Here is a 19,741-nt window from a genome sequence, read left to right as displayed (position 1 = left end):
TCTAAGCTGGTGGGCCATATCGGACAGAAGAGGGCTCTCCTCATTTTCCAACACTATTGGTGGCCAACTCTGAGCAAAGATATTATGCATTTCGCCTCTTCCTGTCCTTCCTGTGCCAAAAACAAAACTCCCAAATAGTTTCCTACCGGACGGTTACTTTCCTTGCCCATACCATCTGCTCCCTGGCATAATATATTGCTATGGATTAAATCACTGATCTGCTAGTATCGGCTGTGTGTACTGTCATCTGGGTGGTTGTGGATGGCCCAATTCACTCCGCTACCTGGTCTTCCAACTGCGCCAGTGCTGGCAAAATAATATATTCTACATATTTTCCGCCTCCATGGTCTACAGCTCCACATTGTCTCAGATAGAGGTGTCCAATCTTCCCCTAGTTTCTGGAGGTCTACCTGTAATGTACTGAATGTTACTTTGGATTTCTCATTGTTTTTACTATCCTCATTCCAATGGCCAGGTGGAGCGGGTCAATCAGATCCTGACTAATTTCCTCCAGCACTTCATCAATGCTCACCACAGAGACAGGGCCGAACTCCTGCCTTGAGCCGAATTCTCATATAATAACCATGTAAGTGAATCTCCTGCCAAATCTCTGTTTTTTGTGGTCTACGGTCAACATTCCAAAATCCTGTTCCCTGTGCTACCAGCTCCGTCATTCCTGCTGCTGATTCCCTCATCAAGAGTTTTTCGGAAATCTGGGAGGACACCAAGTCTTCCTTATTAAATTCTTCCTAGTGGATGAAAAGACACGCGGGCAAGAGACATCTGGATTTGCCTCTGTTCTGTCCTGGGGATAAGGTGCCAGTCAACCGTCTACCTGTTTGTACTGTTCTGGCTTCAAGAGTGGTGTCCCATGCCCATATGCAAAGTGAGAAAGGAAGCTAAGTTTCGTGGATGACTGTGCTTGTTGTGCTTCCACCTGCAAATTGTATGGTGTTATTTTTGGAAAAAAAATTAGCCATGATAATAAATTTAGTGTGAGGGCCAGTTGTTGACCATCCAAAATGTATGAGCAAGAGCCAACTGATGGCCCTCCAAATATTTGGAGCAAGGGATGCTTGATAACCCTGTTGATATGGTAGAAGAGGTGGACAAGAAAAATACTAATCCGTGAACATATACCCTTTTGGAAGTGTAAAAAAAAAAAGGAACATATGATTTGGCTTTATGATCCTCTGCTGTCATCTGCTGCCGTTGAGAAGAATTGGCCAATCCAAGCCTTGGTAATTTTGAGAACAGTCATCCTGTCAGCATTTTCAGTTGACAGGCAGATGCGCCTATCAGTTATTATGCCCCCCAGCAGCATTAAAAAGTCACAGAATCAACTTAAGCAGGGAGGGAGCAGTAAATGCAGCATGTGAGACTCACATTTGCCTCAATTCTGTGTGAAATATAAATAAAGACATATTCATATAATGGAAGAAAGGCCCAAATGCACCTATTGTATGAATAAATTGACACAGGACTTGTGGTGTTATTTCCCCAGGATGGGTTAGAGAAGTTAACCCGAAATGGTTTGTAAATTTTTATTGACGAAGGTCTCCAAAAAGAGATAAAAAAAAGTTTTTAAACCCCTGCTTCAATCTATTTGAAGCCTCCGAGCTGCCTTATGCCCTGAACCGGAGTAGAGGAATACATTTTTACATGAATATGGATCTCCTCTCCTTCAGACCCTGGGAACCATCCAGGATCGCTCCCTGCAGCCGTACCCGGCGTATAAGACGACCCCTGACTTTTGGGACAATTTTTAGGGGTTAAAAAGTCGTCTTATACGCCGGAAAATACGGTACAGAATTAAACTACAAAATATAAAAACACATATATATGGCACAGAGATGAATGACAAATGGCTGTTATTTGAACTTTCTTTTCTTGGCTGATCTGTGATGTAAAGCTTCTGGGTTGTCTCTCATCAAGCTCCAGCAATAGTCAGCCATCATATGTGAGTCCCACCTGCCTTGATACCGTTCTTCCATTGTTTTAATGTCCTGATGAAAACGCTCCCCTAGTTCCTTGCTCACATCCCCAAGATTCTCTGGAAAAAAGTCCAAATGGCTGTGTAAATTGTGTATCTTGATACTCATTCTGTATCCAAGATTTCGCAGACTCATTAGTAGCTCTTCCACAATCTCATCATAGTGGTCTGCTTTCTTATTCCCTAGAAAATTCTGCACCACATTACAAAATGCATTCCAAGCTCTTTCTTCTGTCTCATTCATTGATGTGATAAAATTTGGGTCTCTCATAAGTGTTCTTATTTGAGGTCCCTCAAATATTCCAGCCTTTTTCTTCTCTTCACCAAGACCAGGAAAAGTTGAACATATATAGTTAAAGCATTCTCCACTGCGATTGAGAGCTTTGACGAACTGCTTCATCAATCCAAGTTTTATGTGTAAGGGAGGAAAGACAATGTCCTTCCTATCCACTAGAGGATCATGGATGACATTCTTATCGCCAGATGCCAAACTCTGTCGCTGAGGCCATTCAGTTTTCACCCAATGCTCTGCTGTAGCTCTACTGTCCCAGTAGCACAGAAAACAAGGGACTTATCATAACAAATGGGATGTATGCATGTTCAAAGAAAGCAAAGATATTCTCACATTTATTGGGAGATTAAATGAAAACTAAATTTACCTTAGTGAACCGTATAAACCGGCACTTTTCATAAACTACTTATATTTATCATGGAATTCATGAAAATGGGCTATATACCTATAGCACAAAAACATGATGTGATAGAGAAATTATAAGATCAGATTTGAATTCAGCACCCTCAAATTAGTCTAAAACTGTTCTTAAAGTCCATGCCGGAAATTTTTTTTTTATTGTAGACCAGTGTTATTGCAGCGTTTATGCAGCTTTATTCACAATGGAAAGCCATTTTATGTGGTTATAACTCTGGAACGCTTTGACGGATCCCACTGATTCTGAGAATGTTTTTTCTTGACATATTGTACTTCATGTTAGAGGTAAAATTTATTCGATATTACTTCGATTTATTTATGAAAAAAATGAACATATGGCGAAAAATTTTGAAAATGTTGCAATTTTCAAACTTTTAATTTTTATGCCCTTAAATCATGTCACACAAAATACTTAATAAATAACATTTCCCATATGTCTACTTTACATCAGCACAATTTTGGAAGCAATTTTTTTTGTTATGAAGTTATAAGGGTTAAAAGTTGAGCAACGATTTCTAATTTTTCCAACAAAATTAACAAAACCTTTTTTTTAGGGACCACCTCACATTTGAAGTGAGTTTGGAGGCTCAATAATACAGAAAATACCCAAAAGTGACACCATTCTAAAAACTGCACTCCTCACGGTGCGCAAAACCACGATCAAGAAGTTTATTAACCCTTCAGGGGCTTAAAAGCAATGTGGAAGTAAAAAGAATAAAATGAACATTTTACTTTTTTCACAAAAAAATTACTTTGGAACCAATTTTTTTTATTTTCACAAGGGTATCAGGAGAAAATGGACCACAAAATTAGTTGTGCAATTTCTCCTGAGTATACCGATATCCCATATGTGGGGAAGAGCCACTGGGTGCATGGCAGGGCTCAGGAGGGAGCACCGTTTGACTTTTTGAATGCAAAACTGGCTGGAATTAATGGTGGTGCCATGTCAGGTTTGGAGACCCCCTGATATACGTAAACATAGTAATATAGTTATTAAGGTTGAAGGAAGACTTTAAGTCCATCTAGTTCAACCCATGCCCTAACATGTTGATCCAGAAGGGTGCAAAAAAAACCATGTGGCAAACAATTAGCTCCATATTGGGGAAAGAAATTCCTTCACGACCCCCCATAAGGCAATCAGACTGGGTCCCTGGATCAACGCCCTATCAAGGAAACTAGTGTATATAACCTGTAACATTCTGCTTTTCAAGAAAGGCATCCAGTCCCCTCTTAAATTTTAGTAATGAATCACTCATTACAACATCATACGGCAGACAGTGGAAACCCCCCATTCTAACTCCAACCCTGACCCAAACACACCCCTTACCCTAATCCCAAACCTAATCATAACCTTAACCACAACCCTAACCGCAACACACCCCTAACCCTAACTCCAATTTAACCATAACCCTAGCCACAATCCTAACCCCAACACACCCCTAACCTTAATAAGAACCCTAACCATAATCCCAACCCTAACCGTAATCCCAACCACAACCCTAACCACAACCCTAACCCTAGCCCTAACGCTAACCCAACCCTAACCCCAACACACCCCTCACTTAGTTGTGAACCATTCCATTGTAGATTTTGCTTTATGTTTTGGGATCTTTGTCTTGTTGGAAGATGAATCTGAATCCCAGTCTCAGGTCGTTTGCTGACTCCAACAGGTTTTCTTCAAGAATGGTCCTGTATTTGGCTCCATCCATCAACCCATCAATTTTAACCATCTTCCCTGTCCCTGCTGAAAAAAAGCAGGCACAAACCATGATGCTGCCACCACCATGCTTGACAGTGGGGATGGTGTGTGTTCAGAGTGATGAGCTGTGTTGCCTTTACACCAAACATATCGTTTGGCATTGTTGCCAAAAAGTTCGATTTTGGTTTCATCTGACCAGAGCACCTTTTTCCACATGTTTGGTGTGTCTCCCAGGTGGCTTGTTGCAAACTTTAAATGACACTTTTTATGGATATCTTTGAGAAATGGCTTTCTTCTTGCCACTCTTCCATAAAGGACAGATTTGTGCAGTGTACTATTGATTGTTGTCCTATGGACAGACTGTCCCACGTCAGCTGTAGATCTCTGCAGTTCATCCAGAGTGATCATGGGCCTCTTGGCTGCATCTCTGATCAGTCTTCTCCTTGTTTGAGATGAAAGTTTAGAGGGACAGCCGGGTCTTGGTAGATTTGCAGTGGTACTCCTTCCATTTCAATATGATCGCTTGCACAGTGCTCCTTGGGATGTTTAACGTTTTGGAAATAATTTTTTATCCAAATCCGGCTTTAATCTTCTCTACAACAGTATCAGGGACCTGCCTGTTGTGTTCCTTGGTCTTCATGTGCTTCAAACAGAACCCTGAGACTATCACAGAGCAGGTGCATTTATACGGAGACTTGATTAGGTGGATTACATTTATCATCATTAGGCATTTAGGACAACATTGGATCATTCAGAGATCCACAATGAACTTCTGGAGTGAGTTTGCTGCACTGAAAGTAAAGGGGCCGAATAAGATTGCACGCCCCACTTTCAGTTTTTGAATTTCGACAAAAATTTTAAATAGGCAATAAATTTAGTTCAACTTCACAATTGTGTTCCACTTGTGGTTGATTCTTCACCAAAAATTTACATTTAGTATCTTTATGTTTGAAGCATGATATGTGGGAAAAGGTTGAAAAGTTCCATGGGGCCGAATACTTTCACAAGGCACTGTATTTTGATCACTGATAGGGTCTATCACAGTGATTAAAATGAACCAATAGGAAAAATTTCGTATTGTTGCTGGGTGCCGGCCGGCTAATCTCGGCTGGTGCACCATGGACGCGCCCACCATTTTCTCCCGGAAGAAGACATTGACGGCATGAGGGACATCAATGGGGCATGCAGGGACTCCAGAGGTACTGGGGGGGTGATTTGAGAACTGGGTGACCCTATTTCTCTCTCCTCTGATGTGCGATCACATCAGAGGAGAAAGAAATTATATGGAAAATCAGACCGTTTTTTTTTGCAGTCGCCGTTATACCGTTAATAACGGCAATCGCAACATCGGGGTCGGTAAAAACCAACTCGAATCATGTTCATTGGGATCTCAGCTACCCCCAGTAGCCGAGACCCCGGAGAAATTTAGACTCTGGGGGGCGCTATACACTTATTCCACAACGTCATTGAAAAGCAGAGCTGTGGTTTAAGTACCTTTAACTTAATTAGGGTTAGAAGAACTACGGTTAGGGTTAGAATTAGGCTATGTGCACACATGCGGGTTTGGCTGCAGATCCGCAGTGGATTCGTAGCAGTTTTCCATCAGGTTTACATGTAAACCTATGAAAACCAAATCTGCTGTGCGCATGGTGCAGAAAATACCGCGCGGAAACGCTGCGTTGTATTTTCCGCAGCATGTCAATTCTTTGTGCGGATTCCGCAGTGTTTTACACCTGTTCCTCAATAGGAATCTGCAGGTGAAATCCGCACAAAAAACATTGGAAATCCGCGGTAAATCTGCAGGTAAAATGCAGTGCCTTTTACCTGCAGATTTTTCAAAAATGGTGCGGAAAAATCTCACACAAATCCACAACATGGGCACATATCCCTAGGGTTAGGGTTGGAATTAGAGTTAGGGTTGGGATTAGGGCTAGGGTTGGAAATAGGGTCAAGATTAGGCTTGTGGTTATGGTTATGGTTAGGGGCGTGTTGGGGTTAGGGTTGTGGTTAGGGTTGGGATTAGGGTTAGGGTTGAGATTAGGGTTAGGATTATGGTTAGGGTTGGGATTAGGGTTAGGGGTGTGTTGGGGTTAGGGTTGTGGTTAGGGGTGTGTTGGGGTAAGGGTTGTGATTAGGGTTATAGCTAGAGTTGGGATTAGGGGTGTGTTGGGGTTAGTGTTGGAGTTAGAATTGAGGGGTTTCCACTGTTTAGGCACATCAGGGGTCTCCAAACGCAACATGGCGCCACCATTGATTCCAGCCAATCTTGCATTCAAAAAGTCAAATGGTGCTCCCTCCCTTCCAAGCCCCGACGTACACCCAAACAGTGGTTTACCCCACATATCAGGACAGCATACGCAGGACATACTGTGCAACAGCTATTGGGGTCCAATTTCTCCTGTTACCCTTGTGAAAATAAAAAATTGCTTGCTAAAACATAATTTTTGAGGAAAGAAAAATTATTTTTTTATTTTCACGGCTCTGCGTTGTAAACTTCGTGAAGCATTTGGGGGTTCAAAGCGCTCACCACATATCTAGATAATTTCCTTGGGGGGGTCTAGTTTCCAAAATGGGGTCACTTGTGGGGGTTTCTACTGTTTAGGCACATCAGGGGCTCTGCAAACGCAACGTGACGCCCGCAAACCATTCCATCAAAGTCTGCATTTCAAAACATCACTACTTCCCTTCCGAGCTCTGACTTGTGACCAAACAGTGGTTTACCCCCACATATGGTGTATCAGCGTACTCAGGACAAACTGGGCAACAAATATTAGTGTCCACTTGTGAAAATTTAAAAAACTGCTTGCTAAAACATAATTTTTGAGGAAAGAAAAATGATTTTTTATTTTCACGGGTCTGCTTTGTAAACTTCTATGAAGCACTTGGGGGTTCAAAGTGCTCACCACATATCTAGATAAGGTCCCTGGGGGGTCTAGTTTCCAAAATGGGGTCACTTGTAGGGGGTTTCTACTGTTTAGGCACACCAGAGGCTCTGCAAACGTAATATGATGCCCGCAGACCATTCCATCAAAGTCTGCATTCCAAAACGTCACTACTTCCCTTCTGAGCCCAGACGTGTGCCCAAACAGTGGTTCCCCCCACATATGGGGTATCAGCATACTCGGGACCAACTGGACAATAACTTTTGGGGTCCAATTTCTCCTGTTACTCTTGTGAAAATAAAAAATTGCTTGCTAAAAAATAATTTTTGAGGAAAGAAAAATGATTTTTTATTTGCACGGCTCTGCGTTATAAACTTCTGTGAAGCACTTGGGGGTTTAAAGTGCTCAACACACATCTAGATTAGTTCCATGGGAGGTCTAGTTTAAAAAATGGGGTCACTTGTGGGGGTGCTCCAATGTTTAGGTACACAGGGGCTCTCCAAATGCGACATGGTGTCGGCTAACGATTGGAGCTAATTTTTCATTCAAAAAGTCAAATGGCGCTCCTTCCCTTCCGAGCCCTGCTGTGTACCCAAACAGTGGTTTACCCACACATGTGAGGTATCAGTGTACTCAGGAGAAATTGCCAAATAAACTTTATGATCCATTTTATACTGTTGCCCATGTGGAAATGAATAAATTGAGGCTGAAAGAAATTTTTTGTGAAAAATAAAAGTACTTTTTCATTTTTAACGATCAATTTGTGAAGCACCTGGGGGTTCAAAGTGCTCACTATGCATCTAGATAAGCTCCTTTGGGGGTTTAGTTTCCAAAATGGGGTCACTTGTGGGGGAGCTCCAATGTTTAGGCACACAGGGGCTCTCCAAACGCGACATGGTGTCCGTTAAAGATTGGAGCCAATTTTTCATTGAAAAATTCAAATGGCGCTCCTTCCCTTCTGAGCCCTGTCATGCGCCCAAACAGTGGTTACCCCCCACATATGGGGTATCGGCATACTCAGGACAAATTGTACAATAACTTTTGGGGTCCAGTTTCATCTTTTACCCTTGGGAAAATAAAAAAATTGTTGCTAAAAGATCATTTTTGTGACTAAAAAGTTAACACTAGGACTACTGGTATAGTCATTTTGACTACTTGCACTTCAGTAGTTCTAGTCGGGGTCACGAGTCCAGTAGTCCTAGTGTTAAATGTTCATTTTTTCCTTCCATGTTGCTTCTGCTGCTGTGAAGCACCTGAAGGGTTAATAAACTTCTTGAATGTGATTTTGAGCACCTTGAGGGGTGCAGTTTTTAGAATGGTGTCACTTTTGGGTATTTTCAGCCATATAGACCCCTCAAACTGACTTCAAATGTGAGGTGGTCCCTAAAAAAATGGTTTTGTAAATTTCGTTGTAAAATTATAAATCGCTGGTCAAATTTTAACCCTTTTAACTTCCTAGGAAAAAAAAAACTTTGTTTCCAAAATTGTGCTGATGTAAATTAGACATGTGGTAATGTTATTTATTAACTATTTTGTGTCACATAACTCTCTCATTTAACAATAAAAATTCAAAATTTGAAAATTGCAAATTTTTCTAAATTTTCGCCAAATTTCCATTTTTTCACAAATAAACGCAAAAATTATCGACCTAAATTTACCACTGACATGAAGCCCAATATGTCATGAAAAAAACAAAATCTCAGAAACGCTAGAATCCATTGAAGCGTTCCTGAGTTATTACCTCATAAAGCGACACTGGTCAGAATTGCCAAAAAAGGGCAGGTCATTAAGGTCAAAATAGGCTGGGTCATGAAGGGGTTAAAATGGAGTAATACTCTGACAACATTATTCCCAGCAGCGACCTGGGAGTCAGAAATGAGTCCAGGCATCTTCCCCATTTTGTTCCCATTTCATTTCAGTACTGTTTCCATCCATTTCAGTGCTTTTTCTGCCTCCCCAGTCATTTTTAGGGGCTACCAGAAAAATGCTCGAGTTTCCTATTGACTTCCATTATGCTCATTACTCGAGTCGAGCACCCAAGCAGTTTGGCCTACTCGTTAAAAAGCATTTTAATTTTCGCCCATCCCTACACATTACATAATATTTACACAAGTCACAATTCACATAACACTTTACATAATTAGATTGGTGTCTTCTCAGGTAGGAACATGACCGTAGTGGTCCAACATCCTTACACATAGGCTGCCGTCACACTAGCAGTATTTGGTCAGTATTTGTAAGCCCAAACCAGGAGTGGGTGATAAATGCAGAAGTGGTACATATGTTTTTCTATTAGACTTTTCCTCTAATTGTTCCACTCCTGGTTTTGGCTTACAAATACTGATGTAAAATACTGACCAAATACTGATAGTGTGACGGCAGCCATAGACTGGTGATTAATCAACATCTGTGAGAAAAGTTGTACTGCATGTCTAACCATGTGAAATCAGTGTAACATCCTAAGTGTAAAATAAAGTAATATATACTTAGCCCCTTTCTGCCATTAGACGTACTATTCCGTCCATGTGGGGTGGGCCCTACTTCCCAAGGACGGAATAGTACGTCATAGGCGATCGGCCGCGCTCACGGGGGTAGCGCGGCCGATCGCGGCCGGGTGTCAGCTGCTTATCGCAGCTGACATCTGGCACTATGTGCCAGGAGCGGTCACGGACCGCCCCCGGCACATTAACCCCCGGCACACCACAATCAAACATGATCGCGATGTGCCGGCGGTATAGGGAAGCATCGCGCAGGGAGGGGGCTCCCTGTGGGCTTCCCTGAGACCCCCGCAGCAACGCAATGTGATCGCGTTGCTGCAAGGGTCTCCTACCTTCCTCCCTGCAGCAAGTCCCGGATCCAAGATGGCCACGGCATCTGGGTCCTGCAGGGAGGGAGGTGGCTCAGAGCAGGCACTTGGTAACGCTGCAGCGCTCTTTGACAGATCAGTGATCTGACAGAGTGCTGTGCACACTTTCAGATCACCGATCTGTGATGTCTCCCCCTTGGACAAAGTAAAAAAGTAAAAAACAAAATTTACAAGTGTGTAAAAGAAATTTAAAAAAAAATCCTAAATAATGAAAAAAAAAAATATTATTCCCATAAATACATTTCTTTATCTAAATAATAAAAAAAACAATAAAAGTACACATATTTAGTATCGCCGCGTCTGTAACGACCCGACCTATAAAACTGTCCCACTAGTTAACCCCTTCAGTAAACACCGTAAGAAAAAAAAAAAAAAAACGAGGCAAAAAACAACGCTTTATTATCATACCGCCAAACAAAAAGTGGAATAACACGCGATCAAAAAGACGGATATAAATAACCATGGTACCGCTGAAAGCGTCATCTTGTCCCGCAAAAAACAAGCTGTGACACAGCAACATCAGCAAAAAAATAAAAAAGTTATAGTCCTCAGAATAAAGCGATGCAAAAATAATTATTTTTTCTATAAAATAGTTTTTATTGTATAAAAGCGCCAAAACATAAAAAAAATGATATAAATGAGGTGTCGCTGTAATCGTACTGACCCGAAGAATTAAACTGCTTTATCAATTTCACCAAACGCGGAACGGTATAAACGCCTCCCCCAAAAGAATTTCATGAATAGCTGGTTTTTGGTAATTCTGCCTCACAAAAATCGGAATAAAAAGCGATCAAAAAATGTCACGTGCCCGGAAATGTTGCCAATAAAAACATCAACTCGTCCCGCAAAAAACAAGACCTCACATGACTCTGTGGACTCAAATATGGAAAAATTATAGCTCTCAAAATATGGTAACGCAAAAAATATTTTTTGCAATAAAAAGCGTCTTTCAGTGTGTGACGGCTGCCAATCATAAAAATCCGCTAAAAAAACCCGCTATAAAAGTAAATCAAACCCCCCTTCATCAACCCCTTAGTTAGGGAAAAATAAAAAAATTAAAAAAATGTATTTATTTCCATTTTCCCATTAGGGTTAGGGTTAGGGCTAAGGTTAGGGCTAGGGTTAGGGTTAGGGCTAGGGTTAGGGCTAGGGTTAGGGCTAGGGTTAGGGTTAGGGTTGGGGCTAGGGTTATGGTTAGGGCTAGGGTTAGGGCTAGTGTTAAGGCTACAGTTAGGGTTAAGGCTACAGTTAGGGTTAAAGTTTGGATTACATTTGCGGTTGGGAATAGGGTTGGGATTAGGGTTAGGGGTGTGTCTGGGTTAGAGGTGTGGTTAGGGTTACCGTTGGAATTAGGGTTAGGGGTGTGTTTGGATTAGGGTTTCAGTTATAATTGGGGGGTTTCCACTGTTTAGACACATCAGGGGCTCTCCAAACGCGAAATGGCGTCCGATCTCAATTCCAGCCAATTCTGCGTTGAAAAAGTAAAACAGTGCTCCTTCCCTTCCGAGCTCTCCCGTGTGCCCAAAAAGGAGTTTACCCCAACATATGGGGTATCAGCGTACTCAGGACAAATTGGACAACAACTTTTGGAGTCCAATTTCTCCTGTTACCCTTGGGAAAATACAAAACTGGGGGCTAAAAATAATTTTTGTGGGAAAAAAAGATTTTTTATTTTCACGGCTCTGTGTTATAAACTGTAGTGAAACACTTGGGGGCTCAAAGTTCTCACAACACATCTAGATAAGTTCGTGGGGGGTCTAGTTTCCAATATGGGGTCACTTGTGGGGGGTTTCTACTGTTTAGGTACATTAGGGGCTCTGCAAACGCAATGTGATGCCTGCAGACCATTCCATCTAAGTCTGCATTCCAAATGGCGCTCCTTCCCTTCCGAGCCCTCCCATGCGCCCAAACGGTGGTTCCCCCCCACATATGGGGCATCAGCGCACTCAGGACAAATTGGACAACAACTTTTGGGGTCCAATTTCTCCTGTTACTCTCGAGAAAATACAAAACTGGGGGCTAAAAAATAATTTTGGGGGGAATTTTTTTTTTATTTTCACGGCTCTGCGTAAGAAACTGTAGTGAAACACTTGGGGGCTCAAAGTTCTCACAACACATCTTGATAAGTTCCTTAGGGGGTCTACTTTCCAAAATGGTGTCACTTGGGGGGGGTTTCAATGTTTAGGTACATCAGTGGCTCTTCAAACGCAACATGGCGTCCCATCTCAATTCCTGTCAATTTTGCATTGAAAGGTCAAACGGCGCTCCTTCCCTTCCGAGCTCTCCCATGCGCCCAAACAGTGGTTTACCCCCACATATGGGGTATCAGAGTACTCAGGACAAATTGTGCAACAACTTTTTGGTTCCAATTTCTTCTGTTACCATTGAGAAAATAAAAAATTGGGGGCGAAAAGATAATTTTTGTGAAAAAAAAATGATTTTTTATTTTTACGGTTCTGCATTATAAACTTCTGTGAAGCACTTGGTAGGTCAAAGTGCTCCCCATACCTCTAGATAAGTTCCTTAGGGGGTCTACTTTCCAAAATGGTGTAACATGTGGGGGGTTTCAATGTTTAGGCACATCAGTGGCTCTCCAAACGCAACATGGCGTCCCATCTCAATTCCAGTCAATTTTGCATTGAAAAGTCAAATGGCGCTCTTTCATTCCAAGCTCTGTCATGCGCCCAAACAGTGGTTTACCTCCACTTATGGGGTATCGGCGTACTCAGGACAAATTGTACAACAAGGTTTGGGGTCCATTTTCTCCTGTAACCCTTGGTAAAATAAAACAAATTGGAGCTGAAATAAATTTTTTGTGAAAAAAAATTAAATGTTAATTTTTATTTAAACATTCCAAAAATTCCTGTGAAACACCTGAAGGGTTAATAAACTTCTTGAATGTGGTTTTGAGAACCTTGAGGGGTGCAGTTTTTAGAATGGTGTCACACTTGGGTATTTTCTATCATATAGACCCCTCAAAATGACTTCAAATGAGATGTGGTCCCTAAAATAAAATGGTGTTGTAAAAATGAGAAATTGCTGGTCAACTTTTAACCCTTATAACTCCCTAACAAAAAAAAATTTTAGTTCCAAAATTGTGCTGATGTAAAGTAGACATGTGGGAAATGTTACTTATTAAGTATTTTGTGTGACATATCTCTGTGATTTAATTGCATAAAAATTCAAAGTTGGAAAATTGCAAAATTTTCAAAATTTTCGCCATATTTCCGTTTTTTTCACAAATAAACCCAGGTAATATCAAAGAAATTTTACCACTATCATGAAGTACAATTTGTCACGAGAAAACAATGTCAGAATCACCGGGATCCGTTGAAGCGTTCCAGAGTTATAGCTTCATAAAGGGACAGTGGTCAGAATTGTAAAAATTGGCCCGGTCCATAACGTGCAAACCACCCTTGGGGGTAAAGGGGTTAAAGGGTTATTTGCATGTTAGAAATAGATCGCCTATGCGCTAGATAGGTAATAACGTGCTGATCAGTGGGGTTCCAACTGATGGGAGGTTTCAACTAATCCGAGACCTGCCTGAATGCAGCGGTGGCTGGACGTGTGCCTGTTTCATTCATGCTTTATGATTCTGCAGGAAAGGGCTGCGCGATGATGTCCAAGTATGGCTCAGTGGTTAGCACTGCAACTTTGCAGCGCTGGAGCCTGGGTTCAAATCTCAACAAGGACAACATCTGCAAGGAGTTTGTATGTTCTCTCCGTGTTTGCGTGGATTTCCTCCAGGTTCTCCAGTTTCCTTCCACATTCCAAACACATACTAGTAGGGAATTTAGATCATAGGAGAACGTGATGGCGATCATAGGAGAACGTGATTTCTGCTGTATATAACAGTGAAGATCAGAGGATCGCAGCTTCAGAACTCCTAAGGGAACTAGTAAATACAGTAAAAAAATAGTTTTTAAAAACATTAAAAAAATCTCACAAATTCACACGACGTCCCTTAAAAATAAAACAATGAAAAAAAAAATTAAGATCTATGAAAATAGTAATGACAGGCACAAGGGTCATTAGCAGACCACCAGCTGTCATAACAACCTTATAGTGCCCCACGATTATGTTACAGGGGCACTGATGGGCTGGCTGAACAACATGCTTCCGGCGCCTGTTAAATCCCAATGTCAGTGATTGACAGCAGAATTTAACTGTTTAACAGCAGCGGGCAGAGCGCCACTTACACCTGTGGCTGTTAGAGGCACTTGATGACTGATTAAATCAGTCATCAAGTGCAGGTGAATATGCGGCCTTGGCGTGTGAGACCACATCAAAGGCAGGGACAGGGGTTAACATGCCTGGGATAAACATATATCTGTCCTAGACCAAAAAGGAAATGAAAATAATATAAGATCAAACTATACCAAGCCGTCATTTCAGTCAATGTTACTATTTGTCATTTGTGTCAATGTTTCTATTTCCTGTGCAGTTCTCATAAAATTAAAGCCAAGAAGATCTGATCAGATGACTTTGGCTGATTACAACAGGAGCTATAATTTTTACAAGGCTTTGAGTGATAGTTAGAATTATAATAGAAATGTATATAGACGCCTGCAACTGTCCAGATGGGAAAAATGTAACACGATGATTAAACTGACATGAAGCATCTTGGACACATTCTATATCTTGTTTAGTAATACAAGGGGGAATAAACAAGTCATTTGGGGAAGTTGCTTATTAGGCGCTGGAAGCAAACAATGACATGCTGTACTTAGGCACCGCACCTGGCAAATGGAAGTCAGAGGGCAGCATGTGGCGACAAACAGCATAATGAGAAACACATTCTTTACACTGTGAGTAATTGCTGCAAATTATCCCCAATGATCTAACGGTCATATTGGAAAAAGCGCGTGTTATCCAACAGGTCTACACTTACACACAGTTACTCAAACACAGGAGCATTCTCAGGTATCAAATGGTTCTGGGTTGAAGTTACTGACACAGGTAGATAACTTGAAGTAATAGCGCAGCAGAGAGATAGCGAAGCAGAGAAATAGCACAGCAGATAGATAGATAGAAAGCATAGCAGAGAGACAGGGCAGCAGATAGATAGGGCAGCAAATAGCGCAGCAGATAGTGCAGCAGATAGATATATAGCGCAGCAGAGACATAGCACAGCAAAGAGATAGCGCAGCAAATAGATAGGGCAGCAGATAGATAGATAGGGCAGCAGCAGATAGATAGGGCAGCAAATAGCGCAACAGATAGATAGGGCAGCAAATAGCGCAGCAGATACTGTAGATCAGAGGTGTCAAACTGCATTCCTCGAGGGCTGCAAACAGGTCATGTTTTCAGGATTTCCTTAGTATTGCACAGGTGATGGAATCATTCTTTGCAGGTGATTAAATTATCACCTGTGCAATACAAGGAAATCCTGAAAACATGACCTGCTTGCAGCCCTCGAGGAATGCAGTTTGACACCTCTGCTGTAGATAGTGCAGCAGATAGATATATAGCGCAGCAGAGAGATAGCACAGCAAAGAGATAGCGCAGCAAATAGATAGGGCCGTAGATAGATAGATAGGGCAGCAGATAGATAGATAGGGCAGAAGCAGATAGATAGGGCAGCAAATAGCGCAGCACATAGAAAGCGCAGCAGATTTATATATAGCGCAGCAGAGAGATAGTGCAGCAGATAGATCTATAGCGCAGCAGAGAGATAGCGCTGCAGATAGATCTATAGCGCAGCAGAGAGATAGCGCAGCAGATAGATCTATAGCGCAGCAGATAGATCTATAGCGCAGCAGAGAGATAGCGCAGCAGATAGATCTATAGCGCAGCAGAGAGATCTATAGCGCAGCAGATAGCGTAGCAAAGAGATAGCGCAGCAGATAGATAGGGCAGCAGATAGATAGGGCAGCAGAACGATAGCGCGGCAGATAGGGCAGCAGAAGATAGATAGGGCAGCAAATAGCGCAGCAGATACATATGGCAGCTGCAGATAGATAGGGCAGCAGTAGATAGATAGGACAGCAGATAGATAGGGCAGCAGCAGATACAGGTGCTTCTCAAAAAATTAGAATATCATAAAAAGGTAATTTATTTGAGTTCTTCAATACAAAAAGTGAAACTCATACAAACTGAGTGATTTATTTCAAGTGTGTATTGTATTTCTGTAGCCAATGAAAACCCAAAAGTCATTATCTCAGTAAATTAGAATACTTTATAACACCAGATTAAAAAATTATTTTAAAATCCGAAATGTTGGCCTACTGAAATGTATGTTCGGTAAATTCACTCATCCCATTGTGTGTTGTGCCACCTGCAGGACTGACCCTTGTTGGGTTGTGACAGGCTCTATCTATGGAGTCCTCAAACGATTCTAGGAAAATGCATGCTCCAGAAGGCAAATAGTGCTCCCTTCATCCTGAGTCACACCGTGTGGCTTAGGCTACTTTCACACTTGCGTCGATACGGGCCCGTCGCTATGCGTCGGGCCGACGTACCGACGCACGTTGTGAAATAAATGAACAACCGGGGCAGCGGATGCAGTTTTTCAACGCATCCGCTGCCCCATTGTAATGTCCGGTGAGGTGGGGGCGGAGTTTCGGCCGCGCATGCGCGGTCGAAAATGGCGGACGCGACCCAAAAAAAAAACAAAAAATGTTCCATGTAACTTTTTTGTGCCGACGGTCCGCCAAAACACGACGCATCCATCGCACGACGGATGCAATATGTGGCCATACGTCGCAATGCGTCACTAATGCAAGTCTATGGAGAAAAAACGCATCCTGCGGGCAACTTTGCAGGATGCGTTTTTTCCCCAAAATGATGCATTGCAACGTAACGTACATCACACAACGCAAGTGTGAAAGTAGCCTAAGCTGTTCTGTACAGCCACATATGGGGTTATTTTCAGATTCAACAGAAATTGTGGAACAATATTGGGGCCATTTTTAACCACATCACCATGTGAAAATGTAAAATCGTGAGCTAAAACAAAACTTTGGTGGTAAAAATGTAATTATTTTTTCTTCACTGCCCAATTATGTGACTCACATGTGGTGTCAATATGATCACTGGACCTCTAGATGACTTAATTGAGAAGTGTAGTTTTTAAAATAGGGTTACTAATGGGGGGTTTTGCTGTAAAATCTACACTGTAATAAGGCGCTCCTTCCCTTTTGAGCTTTGCACCTTGCCTGAAAAGTATTTCCTGGTTACAGGTAGGGTACTAGTGCATTTTGGAGATATTTTTACAACAAATTGATGTCCATGTTTTCCTACTAGCCCTTATAAAAATAAAAATTTGGGGCTAAAACAACATTTTAGTAGCAAAAATCGAATTATTCTTTCTTCACCGCCCAATGGTATAATATTCTGTGAGGTACATGTAGTGTCAATATAATTGCTGCACTCCTAGATTAATTAATTGCCAGGTGTAGTTTGTAAAATAAGGTTGAATATGGGATGTTTCTGCTGTTTTGGCACCTTAGGGGCTCTGTCAATGTGACATGGCACCCTCAAACCATTCCAGCAAAATCTAAACTTCATTATGGCACTTCTTCCCTTCTGAGCTTTGCACTGTGCCTCAAAAGCAGTTTTCAACAACATATTGCATATTGATGTACTCAGGATAAATTGCAAAACAAATCTTGGGATCCATTTTATCCTTGTGAAAATGAAGAAATAAGGGGCTAAAACACTATTTTTGTGGGAAAAATATTTTTTTTTCATTTTCTCAGATCAACGTTGCAAAATTTTGTGAAGCACCTGTGGTTCAAAGTGCTAACCACATGTCTAGCTAAATTTCTTGAGAGGTCTAGTTTTCAAAATGGGGTCACTTGTGGGGGATTTTCACTGTTTAGACACATCAGGGTCTCTCCTAATGCGACATGACACCTGCAGACCATTCCATCAAAGTCTACTTTCCTGAACGTCCTTTCTGAGCCCTGATGTGCGCCCAAACAGTAGTTTTTCCCCACATATGTGGTATCTGTGTACTTATGAGAAATTTCACTACACATTTTGGATTTCATTTTCTACTGTTACCCTTGTAAAAATAAAAAAAAAATATGGATGAAACAACATTTTTCTGGGAAAAATTAGTTTTTTTTATTTTCACAGCTCAAGGTTAAAAACTTCTGTGATACTGTTAGGCGTCAGGATTCTCCCGCTGGTCCAGGTAGATCCCAAGCATTTCCTGGTACTGTGGGCTCCCATTCAGGTCACTACGATTGCTGCTCAGCACAAAAGTCGGTCCCAGTGTCTTACTCAGGCTCGTGGTATATGTTTGGTTACTGCTGGCTTTTCAGCCAAGTCTATGGTAATCAGTGATATGCAGGTGCAGCCTGGCACTCTGGAGTCTAAATCCAGTGATCACCTTACTGAGCATGTCTCTGATGTAGCGTCTTCTTATTGGTGGTCGGACGTTAGCTGCTCTGGTGATGTGGCAGCTCTGGTGATGGCAAACTCAGTCGAGGGGTTCAAGAGAGGCCTGGATGTCTTCCTGGAGCAGAACAATATTGTATCATACAATTATTAGGTTCTGTAGAAGGACGTAGATCTGGGTATTTATTATGATGGAATATAGGCTGAACTGGATGGACAAATGTCTTTTTTCGGCCTTACTAACTATGTTACTATGTTACTATGGATTGGACCACGGGTGATGTCTCGACCAAATGGGCATGAGTGTTTGTAGGTGCAGCCTAGCATATAAAAGGCTCTCAGCAGTGCGTTAGTGTCATTTATGTTTTGGTGTGAGTGGGTGGTTGCTCTACCACTCTGTCTGCACATCTGTGTGAGTCTGTCTAAGACTGTACATGTTGGCAGGCAGGTAGTACACTTATGTGGTTTCGTACCCTTGGCACAACGCCTGAATCTCTAGTTTGCTACATGCTTAGGGTGCCAGTCAGGCACAAGTTCGGTAGCATCAGGACTGGGGTAATTAGTCGCTTGGCTTAGCATCTGTTTCATTCACACTGAACAACATTACAACGATAACGATAACGATCCGTGACGTTGCAGCGTCATGGATAGCGATATTGTTGTGTTTGACATGCAGCAGCGATCAGGATCCTGCTGTGACATCGCTGGTCGAAGCTAGAAGCCCAGAACTTTATTTTGTCGCTGGATCACCCGCTGACATCGCTGAATCGGCGTGTGTGACGCCGATCCAGCGATGTCTTCACTGGTAACCAGGGTAAATATCGGGTTACTAAGCGCAGGGCCGTGCTTAGTAACCAGATGTTTACCCTGGTTACCATTGTAAATGTAAAAAAAAACCAAAACACATAGTCACATTCCGGTGTCTGTCACGTCCCCAGCGTCCGCTTCCCTGCACTCCTCCTGCATCCTGTGTCAGTGCCGGACGGCCGTAAAGCAGAGCACAGCGGTGACGTCACCGCTTTGCTTTACGGCCGGCGCTTACACAGGATGCAGGAGGAGTGCATGGAAGCGGATGCCGGGGACGTGACAGGCACTGGAATGTGAGTATGTGTTTTTTTTTTTACATTTACAATGGTAACCGGGGTAAACATCGGGTTACTAAGCGCGGCCCTGCGCTTAGTAACCCGATATTTACCCTGGTTACCCGGGGACTTCAGCATCGTTGGTCGCTGGAGAGCTGTCTGTG

The sequence above is a fragment of the Ranitomeya imitator genome, chromosome 1, assembly GCF_032444005.1.
Source record: "Ranitomeya imitator isolate aRanImi1 chromosome 1, aRanImi1.pri, whole genome shotgun sequence".
Lineage (NCBI taxonomy): Eukaryota > Metazoa > Chordata > Amphibia > Anura > Dendrobatidae > Ranitomeya > Ranitomeya imitator.
This window is presented reverse-complemented; position numbering follows the sequence as displayed.